General features: G+C 33.8%; 1 protein-coding gene across 16 annotated transcripts in view; it reads left to right on the forward strand.

Annotated features, from left to right (window-relative positions):
• The window catches only part of LOC115440680 (calcium-activated potassium channel slowpoke), a 66,686-nt gene that overhangs the window by 5,891 nt on the left and 43,487 nt on the right, over positions 1–17,308 (forward strand). The gene's annotated exons all lie outside the window — the stretch shown is intronic.

Genomic DNA, 17,308 nt, shown 5'->3' on the forward strand with positions numbered 1-17,308 from the left:
TGTCAAAATGTTTATTTTGTAATGATTTTATTTTGCTATTATGTGTAGCTATTCATAGGTTTAGATTCCAAATTTCGAACCACTATAATGTGATTTTAGTATTCTAACATTTTTTTCTTCGCTCAAATAACCTAAAAAGCTTATTATTTATGTTCTATAAATAAAATAAGTTACGTAGAAATAAAGATTATTTGAATTTCTTCAACGGTTTTTCTAACTGACTATATAACAAGTGATATAATATATTACTATACTTTACCGTGTACCTAAAAAAGAAGGGTTTAATATTATAGTGTCCCTCTCCACTCAAATATTGAAAATTTCTCCTTTCTCTTCTAATCTTATTTCACCTAATTTAGCGAAAATATCTTTTATATCCATAATTTTAGGCATTATGCAAAACCGGCGAAAATGACAAAAATATGCAAAGCATATGCTAATATGTAAATGCATATATATAATCCAATATCTAGTTATGGCTATACATTAGGGACTATTTTATTTATTAATCATTTTATTTATGTACCTAAATAATGCATTTATAATACGTCTTTATTATTCGGCCGAAAAAAATTCTACGATTATATTAAATAATATTGCAAATATGTTCAACCTTATACAGCATAGAATTCTTTGATAAAAATTTACTGTCCTAATCAGCCTAGACATAATAAGAAAACTCAACAAAACATGTTTACCTCCTGTTGCTTAAGATTTTTTATTTTGATTACACGCTGGTTTTGTCAAGAAATCAATATTAAACAAAAGTGACCTTTCAAGGCAATCTAAAATATCATTTAGACTTATAAAATATAATATTAATGTTGCAAAAAATAAGTAGAGGGCAAATAAAAACCACTATCAAATAAACTTGAAAGTAAATAAAGTAACATCTTTACGTTGGCAATAAAAAGTAAGCTTCAAAGAGTTTTTTCTAGGGCTTGATAATAACTGCAACACCGGTTTCCATTTAGTGTTCAATTTTGGATGCACACTAATACTATAATTTCGATGCATTAAGTCTCAACTCTCAACGTGATGAAAGATATTGTACACATAAATCTTTAAGTCGCATCGTCACTCGACTTTCGAAATGACCTTGCTTTATCTTCTTATTTATTTTTCACCTACTTTACCAAGTCTGTCGCAAAATTTTGTTTGGTTTTTACGACGGGCCATATAGGTGACCCCAACGCCCTTTGTAAAATCCGTATTAATTAAAATTCAATACGACACTGTCACAGTATTAAAATACAATATTTTCTCGAATTCAATAATCAAAACATCGTCAATTTAGAAACGGTAACGCAACAATTGATAACAAAACCAATAAAATTCAAAAGAAACTTACTCATATTTTCTCAAACGGCTGGCTGAACTCAATCGATATGCTGAAGATCCAATCCGTCCAATAAAGTTCCAATCCATTTCAGGCGACAGCAAAAATGCATCTAAATCCGTACCTTCCAGACGTCTTGTTTTGACCTAATAACCTTTGGAACTTAAGGCTCGCTGTCTGCAAATTGGAGGCAGCGTTTATTTATATTTTGACCGTGGACTTGGTGTAAATATAGTTGGTTTGGTAGACAGATATAGATTTTAAGTTACATAGATGGTTTACTGCGAAGTTTCGTCAGTATAATTTTAAGTTTAGAAAATTATTGCTAACTAAAGTTGAGTACACACTAGGTTATTTACAAGTTATAATATATTGTGTCACAGTTTGTATTGAACATTATGGACAAAACCATTACATGTAATTAAACTCTAAACAATTACAAGAATTATCAGGAACAATGCATTACCTGAAATGGGTTTTGAATAAAAATATTTGCTGTTGAATTTACCTGTTGGCTTCCGGAAAAAAAGATGAGACGCCAACTACAACCATCACAAAGGAAACTGGCTAATAAACTTTGGAGGTTTTAGCGCTTCGTCTGCGTTTTCAGTACAGATTATTTTGTCGTTTTCCTAAAAATTACATTAGTACAGTTTAATATTGTGTGACTTTACATCATGGTTCTATTAAAAACCTCCAATTCTTAACATCTTCATATTCACGTCATCTATTACATCAATCCTAAAATTTATAATAAAAAAAGTCATTTTGTGCTTATATCACCCCAAAACCCCAACAATGTAGAAGTAGAACGCTGATTCAATAACTAATGAGCCCGCGTGACCTTTCAAAATCAAGCCTCACCTATTTTCGGGCATAAATCATCCCCGAATCGACACGTCACATCTGTTTAATCTATTAGTAGTCGGATCTGGGTCACCACATACAATATAGACACTAAAGGCTGGACCACAGACTATCGCTCCGACAACGGAAGCCTCAAAATTGCGTTAAGGTCTAAGTCGAAGTAAACCTTGACATATTATAATTTATTTGATTTTTTAATCATAAAATATGAATTAGTAACATAGTCATTGAACGTCGGTTTCTTATAGAATAAAAAAAAACAATATCGAATCATTTTGCCGAATTGTAAAAGTACCCTTTAATTATTAACTCTCTAGCACCAGAAAACATTTAATTTGCGAGGCTGTGTACTCCTAGTAGGAATTTATGCGTTATAGTATAGTTTTCATATCGAGTAAGTTAACGTTTGTGTATGTTGGATAGTTGTTTGACAATAATATACGTCTAAAAACAATGCCAATCCTCTTACATTTTAAATTTACCGTTACCATGGTTACACCATGTATTATTCGAAGTTCACACGCGCTGAATGATCACGCTGCTGCGGCCGCGCATGTATTATAGTTCCAATAAGTTTATAGGGCGCTGTTCATTTTCAAAACAATAATTATTTTAACTGAATAACATAGGTACGTAAATTTACTGTACTGATGTCATTTATAATTAAATAATTTTTATTTTTTTTATTCACGAGGAACAGAAAACATACAAACAACATTAAATAAATAAAGAGTGAAATTGCAGAAGTTCTGCATAAATAAACATGTAACCAACACCACTGTTCACAGTTTAACAGAAAAACTTTACAAAGAAGCCACAAACTTTTATTATAGGTTACAAGTATGAGAAAATTTCAAAAGTAATATTTTATAACAGTTATAATGAATTTGGAATCATACCGATTCGTCTAAACGCCCTATAAAATATGCACTCTATGTCAGCCAACGTAAATCCATTTTCAAATAATCTATCTCAAGTCTGACGGGCGATAGGTGTGTTTCAACCTTAATGTTTGGTCCAGACACTGACATTTCAGAAGTAGGTTACCTATTTTTGCACTTACATTGTTTCAAAAAAGATTTGATATAGCCTTGTTCGGATCAGATTTAGTTGGCGAAATAGGTCGTCTAGGCACTTCGAAACTTCATGTGTCTGGACAACAGTTGTTAGGTCTTGTACCTTGTTTTACAGGCATTAATAATAATAATAATATCAGTCCTGTATTATATACTATCCCACTTTTGGGCACGGGCCTCTCTACTACTGAGTGGGAGGGATTAGGCCTTGCTCATTATCTATTATTAATTATTTGTTAGCTGTGAAATCATGCGCATAATTTGAAGATTAGCATTTTAATAAATAGCAATAATAGAACTCAAATTGTATTGTAATATGAACTCTTAAGTTAACAATAAAAAGCACAAAATACTTTGGATTATCATAGAATACAAATCTAAATTAACGTGACTTTTAAAAATTCAATGCTAGATATGGGAATATCTAGATATATTATAAACAAGTAGCTTATGCTTATCAGGTTATCATGCCGAGGAGGTTGTAAAGATATACATAATTGATTCATTAGTGTTTGTTTCGAATGATCCGACGCCATATTTAAATGGTTTGTATTTTTTTCGATACATTTTTTTCACACAAAAAAAGAGTTTCATTTTTGTTCGAAATACAAATATTTATTTGACATGATTTTAATAAAAAGAGGCAACGTTTAAAAGAACTTCAGAAATACATACTTAAGGTTATAGCTTAAGGTCCATTTTTCATACATTTTGTTTCACCTTTAAAATTTAATATGACGAAATTTTAAAGGCCGAAATATCCATGCATATTAATTATTTTTACGTTTTTCTTTCAACTGCGAGAACTAATCACTAACTAGACGTGAATTTAAATTCTTTACTTGCCAATACTTGTTTAGTTACCCAGATTAAAGGTGAAACAAAATGTATGAAAATGGACCTTAAGCTATAACCTTAATATATTATATAATCTATTTTTTTATAATTATATCATTTTACTAAGCTATTTCTTATTTTAATTTAATTTTCCGGAAAATCGACGCATCATGGCATGAAATTAGATAAGTACTTATTTAAAAAACTAACAAACGAAAGTTACATAAACAATCGATCAATAACCAAAAATATCTCCATCAATCAAAACAATGTTCCCTAAAATCTGGGGCTGAAACAAAGGATTCCAACGCGCTCTGAATGCGGCCTATTACACATTCCGACGTCGGAGCCTTTATTTGAAATAGGTCGTTAGTTCGGCCGGAATTTGGTACATGTTTCATAAGGATATGTACAGAGAGGAAGTAAAAATTTACGACTTTTGAACCATAAAACTATTTTATATTTCGTAATTGTCTGGATAGCGACCACAATAAATAGAAACTTGAAAAAATCATTTAAATTCGTTTCTGTGTTTTAATTTTATTGATTACTTCTATACTTGAAAAATGAATTGATATAGAGAAAACCGCCATCAATAAATGCAAGTTCCTATCCAATATTTTAAATCCCGTAGTAAGAATTAAAGATTGATTATTGGGACAATAACAATATTAAATGTACAACAAAAGTGAAAAACAAAATATATAAAGAAATATAACACAATTATACCCGCTTTGCCAACAATGGGAACTCTCATTCAGCTCCTTGCTGCTGTACTAGCCTGACTGACACTGCAACGCCGATTTTCAATGAGGGAACCAAGTAACAAACGGATAGTAATTTGGTGTGAAACGCAAATTTATAATAATTATTGGTTTAATTAAATGATTATTATAATTATTCTATGAATTATTTAATTGATTTAACACGATGATTAAAAAACCTATAGGGAATAGGTTAGTTATACTTTTTGAGACAGCACTCTATTTTTATAGAGCGCTGGCCGGTTTAAAAATGTAAACAAATATTGAAAATAATTGATCAAAGAGAATCAAATTATTGTTGTTTTTACATTGGTATTTTTATTCATTATATTTTCTGTAATTTTGTACCGACGAATGTGAGGAATATCTCCCCACAGACCGCATAATCGATTATTTAAATTTCAAACGGGTTACAAATATTTGTTCTAGGTATAAAGCCTCGTGTACCTTGGCACGCCCTCACGCATTGTTCGACATTCCACAATATACTTAATACGCACAGTGTTTCATACAATAAAACCTTCCGGATAAAATTCTTTATACATTGTTGGAAATTGAAAGCCGTGTAAAAATTGTTTTGAGGAATTCAGCGGAATAGAGTTCAGTATGTGTTGCCATACATTCGGATTATATTTTTATAATTATTATATGTTGTATAAAAAATGTCTTTATAAAGGAGACAAATTCATACTAATATTATATTAATAAAAAACTACCGTGATCATTTAAAGGAAATCCTTTGCCGAACATAGTTCTCTGCTAGATTTCCAGACCGACTCGTAAGAAGCGTCCCACATCCAGCCGGCACCCTGGTAGAAGGGAATTTAACCCTTAGCCACTTTGGTACACTATCTGGAACATTGCGCTGTTTTAAGCAAAAGTGTCAATATATTTAACACTTGGAATTATTGCAAATCCTAAATTACCGGTTATTATTTACCCATTCACGATCTATGTTGATCGAATGTTGTGCAAAAATGTTGCCCAAAACGAACCCATACCTAATTAGTTACCGCAGCATAACTTTGGAAGAAAATGTTAGCACCACGCTCTTTTTGAATATTCTCCTTTAGCAAAGCCAAACGAAGCTATTACGCCGCATATACAAAATTAAAGTCATTTGACCAATATTTAACAGCCATGTAATTAGCCTTACGTGTTAGTTGTTTCGTAGTGCCTTTTTAACTATATAGAATATAATTATTTACTCCGAACACAGCAAACATTTCACAAACAAAATTTCTTAATTTTATTTTAAATTTGCTGTTGTTAAAGTCAGAATATGCCTAATTAATGGGAAATGCCGCCTCATAATGATGGTTTACATTTAAAATTAACTTTCGTTATTATTCTAATAAATCGAGTGGCATAAGTAAACATATCATCTGACTATTTTTATAACTAAACTAAACTTGTCAATTCAGTAAAGAGGCATTATAAATATTTGCACGTCAAAAATGGCATATTGTGTGACACTGTATATTGTATACTATACTAATATGCTAATATGTTTATATAACTACTACGATCATGAATATTAATATTCATTTCATTGCTCATACATTTTATTTTATTTATTTTATCATCATTTGCACAATATCTTTACAAGTACTCGTATACCTAATATAATATTCTCGCTGTTAACTATAGTTACTATTAAATAACACACTACTTAATACTACAATATTTAAACATATAATAGCAAATAATAATAATAATAACTATAGTTATTCTGAGGTTATAGCATCAGCAAAACATCCCCAACTATAAAGTAGTTTATGGCGTCGACCCACATGTCCACTTCCAATCGGTTAACTCCAGCGATCCAAATACGAAGCCGTTTGCCAGCACATAACATCGCCATACTTTGCCAGATTTCATTTAAATGCTCAGTATTTTAAAGGGTGATATCTTTTCAGGAGAAAGGTTTCTGCTGTTTTGATTTAATAGATTTTATCTGATTCTAAAAATTTTACTAATAGTAAACTCATAAAAACTCGTATATGGGAAATATTTCACCGTCTGGTATATTTTGCTATACTAAAACAGTTGTGATATACAATATCTATAAATAACCGACTAGAATATTTCCTATCGTCAACCAGTATTTTTCGAGATTGATAGCACTTCAAACAGAGCCTTTTCCGCAATAACAAAACAGTAACCGAAGAAAAATGTCCGCTCGTTTCAAAACCCAAGCGTATAGATCTAAAATACAGCCTCCAAGATCAAGAAACGAGATAAAATAGCCTCCGGATGAAAAAGGGTTCTCAAATTGCGATGAACTGAGTGGGGGCTTTGGGACTGCGCACTTCTCAAAGGAAGAACATTAAGTGACGTGAAGATCGGTTACTTTGAATTCAGACTTTAATAATTACTTCTGTGAGTTTATTTTTCTTTGGATTCGAATAATTGTAATACGCAAACGGGTAATAGTATTGTACTTATAAGATGTAAAATGTATCTCAAAATAACTGTGACCATAAACAAGAAGAGCTAATTATAAAAATAAGGTATTTAAAAAATAATTAGCCTAATTATTGCGGGTTGGGTGTTGCCCGCTTTGCTTCTTGCTACAAAAATCCCTAAAACACGGAGGCAATTTATAACGCCACCTGTACGACGCCAGCGTGATCTATTTAAAAATCCCATTATTTCCCACAGAAGCAAATTACCGGGATAAAAGTAGTCTATGTATTCATGCAACACATGGTCTATTTCTATGTTAAATTTCATCCAAATAAATTCAGTTGTTCCTGCGTTTACTTCTAACAAATATCCGAACATATTAACACACTTTCGCATAAGAAAAAATAAGATTTACCATAAAAAGCATTCCCAAATAACACTACTCATAAAATATCAGTTCTCTATCCCCGGGTAAGCAACTGCCCCCTCTAATTAAGTTACCCACAATCCCACTGGTCTAATGCGGTTTGTACTTCAAAAGGTTAGTTATTGTGTAATTTGAATTTCCCGATACCGAGAGAATTTTCTGGTTAGAAGCGCCGGAGTTAAAACCTCGTTTAGCCATTTCCTCTTTTACATTAAGTTCACCGGAGTACTTTATTTTGGAGTATTAGAGTATAACTTTTATACGAGTTTTCTATATATCAAACCAGTATTATATTGGTGAAAAAATTTACCTTAATTAAAAAGGGGTAGGACACATTATACTTATGAGTTAAACATGAAATATACTTACTACCTACAGTTTTAGGTTTTATGATTGTAGAAAAAAGAGCGCTGACGCAATACGACATACTATATTTCACGTTTCTACGTGACATAAACATACGACCATTGTATTTACTCATAAATAATATTTAAATGGTTCAGATATTATTTAATAACTTCCTCTCTTGCATGAAATAATTTAGTGTAAACGAGATAAAAGACACTCTTTTTTTTATAAAGCTAAAAACATATTGTTTTCAAGGCAACCCTTGCTTCATTGCGCAATCAACCTTATATACGTCATCATAAAATTCTATATCTCTTGTCCCATACTACCAAAAGTACGTCAGCAAATTCATGAACATACGAGAAAAAGAAAGAAACAAGGAAGCGCCGCTGTGGGGCTGTTTCGTGGAGCGGGGCCCGTGTCCTAATCCCCGTAAATAGGTCAGTGGGTGGAGCCCTATCGATTGCCGGCACTTGTGCGGTTCGCAGGAGTCCACAACGTTTCGTTTGAACGCGGCCTTCAAAGGAATCTATGAATTATTAAAGATATTACCACATATTCATACCGCGTTATAAAACTTCTGCCAGATAAATTCGCCAAATTGTAGAGTATTTTAACCAAGGAAAACGCTGTGATTTTAACAATTGAAACCAGAGTTTACTACATTAAAAGCCTTTGAAATGTCGCCGTCGGAAAAAAACTTTCTCTTTGCATTGAGAGGATCGTTGTAATTGCCAACGCGCTACAGCCTCCGACAAGCAAATTATTCTGAAAGAAAAGATCACGAGTCGCTTTCATCTGAAATAAAATGAAATGCAAGCTTAATTAATTCAGCCAAATGGTGTAAATGTGGCGAGTGTTGCCAATTATGTTCTAAAAACTATGGAATTGTAAAATAAAGTTCGCTTCGTGCAACTTCATCATGAAATTTCTAAACTAGTAACTAGTCTCAAGACGGGCTGTGGGAACAGTTTCCACCGAACTTGTAATGAGAAAACTTCGAATGTAGGTGACCAGGAATGAGCAAATTTGTGGAATTGCAAAAAATATCTCATATATGCCATCACGTAACCTAATATACGAAACGCGCTGACGGCCGATGTCATACGGCGCCTGAGCGTGACGTGTCCCGGGAAAGAGAAAAAACTCATTGTCACCTTCAGGCCCGTGGGAGCGACAGAGAAGGCCTCTAGTGACGTCACATGCGTACTCGTAAATTGGCATAGTGTGGGCATAGTAAATGACACCCAGTTTGGGATGGGCTGCGTGTGACACGGGGTGGCATGTAATTCGCGGTTCTTGTCATATTTGTCACCGGCAGCGTTTGGCCACCTGCCACCTCAGCTGTCCCCGCGCCGATGTTAAGTGTATTATTTATAAAATTGTATTTGTTTTGAATCATTACGGTCGTGCCAACATCCACGTGACATTATAATTAACATCATATTAAAAACTTATAGAAAAAACGTTTGATGATATATTTTTTAATCATTCATTATTTTCATATGCGATGAAATCACAATAAGAAATCATAGCATAATCAATTAAATTTATGCTTTAAAATGTTGTCTGTCTTACATCGTTGGAGTTATTTTATGATAAAGATTTTTAAATACGCAGATACAAACTGCGAAAATAATTAATTATTAATATAGGTTATCAACTTCATTTCACATGTAATCTGTTAATATTTTAATAAGAAAGGTCAGTGTCATACTCATTTCTGTTGTTTCTAATACAAAAATTAAAACAAATGTCGTTTATGCTAAACATATTCAAACTGTAGTATTAATTCTAGTGCCAAATTATACGTAAATACTAACAACAAGCCCCACTCCGCATCACTTCAAAGTTCGATGTTACCCGCATAACGATGTCAATTTATCTACTTTTATTTTAGTCTACGTGGATGTGGTTAATGATAGTAAAACTAAATGAATGTTTACCTAAATTCTGGCATAGACTAATCATAACAAGAAAGAATACGAATGCGAATTTATTGACGTTAGTTGAAACAAAATTGTACTTAGTTATCGAAAACCGGTTTGCAGTCAATTAGCAGTTGATATACAAACGAAAAAAATTGGCATTGCACTTATTTATCTAAAGCCACGTAACCACAAGCGTTTGAAACTGAGAGTCCGCGTATCTTTCACGAGAATTCGTTTGCAAACAAAAATAAAACACCGCGCAGACGCTATTAACTGGATGCTGAGAAACTGATTTGCGTCTATAGCACTTAGAAATTTCATAGCAGTTTAGTATTTCTCTGCAATTATTTTTGGGCAACGTTTTGACAACGTCTGAGTCCAGCGGTGCTCTGGAAAACCCATAAAACCTTCATGGTTACCATCTATACTATTACATAAAGCTGAAGAGCTAGTCTGCTTGTTTGAACGCGCTAATCTTAGGAATTACTGGTTCGAATAAAAAAAATATTTTAAGGTTTGGTAGCCCAATTATCGGGGAAGGCTATTGGCTATATAACATCACGGGATGACCAATAGGAGCGGAACATGAATGAAAAATGTTACAGAAAAAGGGAAATTTCTTTTGGAGAACTCCCGTTGCGTGCACTGCGTAAACGGTTAAAGTTACACAACCATATATGAAGGAAGTGTTTCTCTTAAAAAGTTTTAAAAATATATTATAAATCAATGTCCCCCGTCGCATCTGTCTGCCTGTCTGAACGCGATAAACTCAAAAACTACCCAACGGATTTCCATGAAATTTGGTATGGAGACAGTTTAAAACCCTGGGAATAACATAGGCTACTTTCTATCCCGGGAAAATATAAATCGTGATTTTTATCCCGGATAACTATCAGGCGGGTGAAGCCGCGAGCAAAAGCTAGTGATTTATAAAGCGCTATGAACTATAATAACAATGCGAAATAGCTGGGACGTACCGAAGATTCAAGGTCGAATATTGCATGAAGATTAGAAATATTTAATTTACGAGGCGGCATCGCCGGACGGTCGTAAACAATGCCTCGTAAAATGTTTAAAAACCGATTACAATCCTAATTCTTTATGTGACAAATTACGATCATTTCATTGTCTTACAGCTTTACGGATTGTAGGTTTTGCTCGTGTCTCTGCTCGCGTGGAATTCCTATCCCGATTCGAAAGTCCGTATACTTAGTTTTTCGAGATAAAAACATCCTGTATATTAATGTTTTAATCCAACTATGCAACCATTTAAGCGTTTATTTCTAACTAACATACAGACTCACATGTATACATATTTTTATACGTTATTGGGAATAATGTCATTTTTATCTGCTATTGCTGCGTAACTTGTATATATACGATTTATGTTTAGTTTCTGAAACTATGTTAATATATATTATTGAAATCGCTACATTATCCTAATAACTTGCCCTACTTCACACCGCACACCAATTTTTATTTTGATTTCACAAAAGAATTTATTTTCCGTATTATTTTCAGTTACGTATAAAATAATATATAAAATCAAACATAGGAAGCTACTCTATTGCTTTCTGTTTACCTTTGATTTTGAATTAGCCAATGTAAATATACCTGTCAAGAAACCACAGATCGCATCCTAATTGGCAACAACCTAACTTCCTTAGTATAACTTGGCTATATATCGATAAAGGCATTAGTGATGTAATCCCTATCGCTAGCTACAGCCTGTCGCCGACCTCCTACGTAGCTAACAACACTAACACACCCTACTTTAGACTAGTGACCAATTAAGGCTAAACATTCTGTTAATTGACAATCCATGTTAAGTTTCATAAAAATAAATGATATCATTACTAACTTTATACGTCAGGTTATTATATTAAACAGGGCTGACGAAAAAGAATCCTTGAATTGTGACTATACCTACGCAACAGGATGCAGACCACAGTATTGAATAGTAGACATTTGAAGAAGATTAGATCGATACAAGAACGGAATTGTTTTGAGTTGATAGATTAATGAAATATAATATAATGGACCAAAATATTACTACAATGAAGATGTTGCTGAAAAATAAATACAATACAGTTAATACACCAACAATTTTCATTGGCTGTCAGTACTAAATATGCCTAAATGTAAACCAAGAAGGATGACAAACATGATAGGAATTAATGTCTCCGCGAAGCATATACCAAAAACTATAATTTATTAACAAACAAAATATTCCTTATTGATCAACCTAATTGTCATTGAGAAGATGCCAGATGGAAGCTACGCTAGGAAATGGCAAACCACCCTCCATTCACTGGAAATACTTAAAAATAACCAAAGGCCAACAATTTTCGCCAAGTATGCAATGTAGATTGTTTTGGTCTTCGCATAAAATATTGATTTCTTAACAGTTCGAAACGCCTCGTATTTTTCTATATAATTCTTCGCTTTTCAATTTTGATATAGGTTTATTTGGCACTGTTTTTAGGTTCTTCATCTATACTATACTTTTTAGATTTACCTCAACAGTTTCAGCAATTGTCACAGGTAGGGTCTGTATGGCGCCTGAATGAATACTAGGCAGTTGTAAAATCCGTACTTTGATGATTCAGCTTTCTATATTAACTTCTTCTTTTGATTTTTTTTTATGTTGAGGGAGAACTAGTTTACCTATACTGATGGTGTGATCACCGCCAACCATGAGCATCTGCAAAACCAGAGGAATAATTTGCATGCATTTGCATTTGTTGCATTGGCGGCTTTTTAGATGGGAATACGCTCTTCTTTGAAGGTCATCAGGTCGTATCTGTCCAGAAATGCTGCTGGCGAAAAAGATAAATAACTACTCTGTAAAATCTTCACAAAATCTCGCAACTTGGAACTTATATTATACTACATTGTTTATTAAGAGTCATCTCATTAGCCAAGGGGCGTGCGCTACTGCGTTGACTGACAGCGATGATTGAAAAATCTTACCGTGAACACACGTAGCTTTTAGTAGTATTTTTATATAAGAATCAGCTAACATGCTAGTTGGGGCACCTGATGATAAAATGCTAACACCCAATGGCAAACGGGATAACGATACTGCACATAATGAAAGACCCGCCAAAATATTGTAATTATGTAGGCCTACATTTATTTTAACATTAATATTTTCTCTTTCTTTCTTTTTCTCACCGTAGCTTTGTTGTAAAAAGCAGCATTCTGGAAACGATCGGTCATCTTTGTACATTCATCAATGAAGGCTGGCATAATTCTGGTAATTTGGATATTTATGGAAGACGAAGGTCTGTTAACATTAGATGACTTTGCCGGCCTCTTTTAAGATAAGCAATTCCAATACATTCAAGTCTATGTATTTATAAACGATGATAAATTCGGTAAAGTTATTCCGTGATTAACACGAAACGTCACCGCGTCCTTTGATCTAAGGGTTTACTGCTCTTGAGATATATGGTGTAATATAATAGCGTGGAATTTGTATTTTCATGGACAATAAATTTAGAATGATTCTAATGGAAGTTGTGTATGTTAGCTATAAAAGATTGGCTAAAAATTTGTTTATGTGTCTGATAATTACTTATGTTCACTGTCACTTGTTTGATGACTTTAAAAAGCTGGTCCAGTATAACTCATTCTACAATCATTATGATAATTCATTTATTCCTGCGGTTACCAAACTCTTTCCTAATACACAAGTGTACGTGTTCTTCGTCAAAAGAAATAACTTCTCTTATAATTTTTGTATTCTAAATTCAGGGTTTAATTATAATCATCAATAAAAACATTAATAACAATCCATGTACACTTCTTCACTTCTGCTCAAACTCAAAAACCACGGCAAAAATTGCCAAAGTGCAAACGCAAAAAAACGATTCAGCATAACCCTAACAAACAATTAAAGCATTTTTATAAACATTTATCTTACAATAAATCATTTACTCTCGTGCGAGCAAGCAAAGCATCGTAACGTTAACCCGCAGCGAGTGGTCTATATTTAACTCTCGTGTCACATAGCGCGACATCGCGTCGCGTTATTGCTCGATTATTGCAAACGCGCGAATGTCAACCCTATAACGCGGTTTTATTGGATTTTGACGCGTGTGGACTTTGATCGATTTAAGGGTTAGAATGATCAATGATTGAGACGGGTTATTGTGATCGTGTTTGCTTTTGGATACGGCGAAATTCAAAATAATAGGTATTATTATGCAATAAAAAATTGGCTGTCATAATTATATTTATTGTAGATTGTTGTTTTTTCTTTATTTTAGCAACTCCATCAGTTTGGGACAGACTGTAGACAATTTCAAGTGCCAAACCATATAAAATATTTTCTCGAATCTCAGACATATCCTTCGTATTATAAACAAAAAAATGCCTGCCGCGTCTGTCTGTCTGAATTGTCTATCTGAACGCAAAAACTCAGAACTATCAAACGAATTTGAATTAAATCTAGTACGGAGATAGTTTAAGACCCTTAGAAGGAAGCCTACTTTTTATCCCGAAAAAATATACAGCGCGACTTTTATCCCGGAAAAATTCTTTCACACGAGCAAAGTTGCGAGAAAAAGCTAGCAAAGATATGTAAAATTCCCTTTTGTTTTACAGTTCTTAAACTTTTGATCTAACCCCTAATCCACCCAAAATCGTATAATACGACACGACGATACAAACACGAGCTCTCTGTAATATTCTCAGCAACAGCAAGAAATCTCTTCCTGCATTTACACGTCGTCAGCTCTTCACTGTATATTAAAACCCACGTCAACGCCCTTTTATTCGTGACTGAATAACATTAACTACGCTAATATTGGACACTTACCAGACTACTGGACGCGCCCTGGAGCGATTTGTATAATTAAACATCGACATAATATAATTAATTAATATTATACGTATATTCTTCACGCTATCTGGGGATACGGTTCGAATCCCTGGTCGGGAAAAATGATATTTGGGTTTTTCTGCTCAGGATCAGCCCGGAGACTGAAATTCGTGCCCGATAATAGGCTCGCCACACATGACAGAACACACTTGGCGAAAAGTGAATCGGTTGCATACCTCTTCATGGAACATTCGTGATGTGTATTTGTTTTGTGTTTCTATTGGAGTATTGTATCGCAAGGTACCTAGTACAGCGTTGCAGTGGTGGAAGGTCCATTAACTCGATTCCTACCAGCTTCCCTTTTATAATTTATGTAAAATCTAATCACCATTAGATCGCTTTCCAGACCGCATTTATGCATATTAGTACTTATATGTTACGTCGGGTTACCTTTCGGAAAATTTCGTTCTTCGCCACTACAGCTTGTCTAGCAAGACGGGCCTTATAAGCCACACGACCGCACTTCTCGGGGTCACAGCATCCCCGATGACCCCTTTTAGCTTCTTACGAGCGCAGCCATCGTCTCCCCATGGAGCGAGAATATGAGTAACGTTTTGTCTTTAAAAGTATTTTTGGGATTTTAGTGCGGTTAATTGTAAAATGTAGGTATAGTAACTGATTTTTCGGATGACGAACACCTTAGCCGGCGTTGTGATCACGAAGGCTGCAGTCTTCGAAACGTTGGGAGAAAATTATAATATAAAATAGTTTTATTTTTATGTCTAACATTCGCATAACCATAAGATATCATTATGCATTGTCTTTTGTAAAAACCCCTGATGTTTTTTAAGTAATGTTTGTAAAACCACCAGTCCTTTCTCTTGCTCTTTCTTTTCCTTTCTCTTCTCTTCTTTTCTAACTAAGATTGAACTGTGTTTCCAGCTCTGTCTTAAAACACTTTTCAATCCGTAGTTACTTCCTTATTAATTTACATCTTATTACCTTTAGGATTAAAACAATTTATTAATTTTAGTAAATAGGTGTTTCTATACTATTTAAAGTAGATATTTCATACTAGTTACTGCCTCGCTCTATTACAACCAATGAAAACAGGAAAAAGGCCACAAATAAATCAATATTGGTTCGGGCTAGTGTCACAACAGTAGTAATGTTAAATGGACCCGTCAACCATCCGCCCACAGCCCCTGTCGGTCATTCGGAAACGCGTCAACCTAAATAAAACCAGGACAAGTTGACACAAGTGATTTAGTGCTTTCTCTCCCATTACTGGATCTACCCGCATGCATAAAATCAGCCTATGATGGATTGCAAGCGGGATTTGCCTTTGATTATTGGTGTTTTCAACGTAGCTCTTTATAGTTTGTTGATTGTACATGATAGCAGATTCTATTGTGACAGGTCCCAAAAGGCCGGCATAATTGTTTCGACAGTCGACGGGTAGTTATCTCTCATCATTCGACATTCTATTGAACCCCACTTCACTTACCATCAGGTGCAGTAAGGTCACATTGCCTTAAATAAAAAAAATAAAAATATATTATGGAGATAGGTTCGCTATGTTACACAAATTTCTAATTTGGAAAGTAATGCATGTTCTTTCTTATGGACCTTTCTCCGAGACATAATCTTCTATAGATGGCTTCCAGTTTACCCATTTTTGATACTTCAGCTTGCTAAGAATAACTTACAAGAGGAATATCAATCGATTAACACTAATGCCAATAAAGCTGCCATCAGGACATTATATTTATCGTCACGTGTGTCTGTTTCCGATTTAAAACTGAATATAACTTTGTTATCGCATAATTTCAATTACTATAATAACATTTTGAATGTATTACTTATTTATTGACTACGAAATCTTGATATATTATCATGTTTTATTACATATTAATACACAAAAAAAACAGGCGCATCTTTTTTTAATTTTGCGGTGTAATTTAAAATGTGATAAAAACTCTTCAATAATTTGACATTGATAATTTAAACCAATTAAGTAAATTTCATGAGTATAAGCTAATTAGGCTATCACGATTTATTTTAATATTTTCATCTTTATCATTTTCAATCACCAAAGAAAACCCACACCCGTACAGCCTACTATAATGTCTAAACCAAATAACATTTTCGCTATCCGAATTGCAAATGGCGTTGGACCGGCAACAAAGGATAGTCAGTGTGCATTGTGAGCGGCAACAATAAGGTCGGTGAGATGCAACGCCGGCGACGCAGAACTTTTGAATTGTTGTAACCACACACGAAGGAAACGCCCCAGAAACGATGAAACGGTCACGTGTAATTAAAGTGCTTAGGTAGCACTTTTATCCTGTATAACCTAGATAATGTTGTTTTGACAAGACACTCATCGGAATGAAGATATGGTTGTTTTGCGGTTAAAAATCTTATCGCGAAGTGCACTACCGCATTTCTCTCCTATTTCGGTTTTTTCGGAATAAAAACT

This window comes from Manduca sexta, chromosome 20, assembly GCF_014839805.1.
Source record: "Manduca sexta isolate Smith_Timp_Sample1 chromosome 20, JHU_Msex_v1.0, whole genome shotgun sequence".
NCBI lineage: Eukaryota > Metazoa > Arthropoda > Insecta > Lepidoptera > Sphingidae > Manduca > Manduca sexta.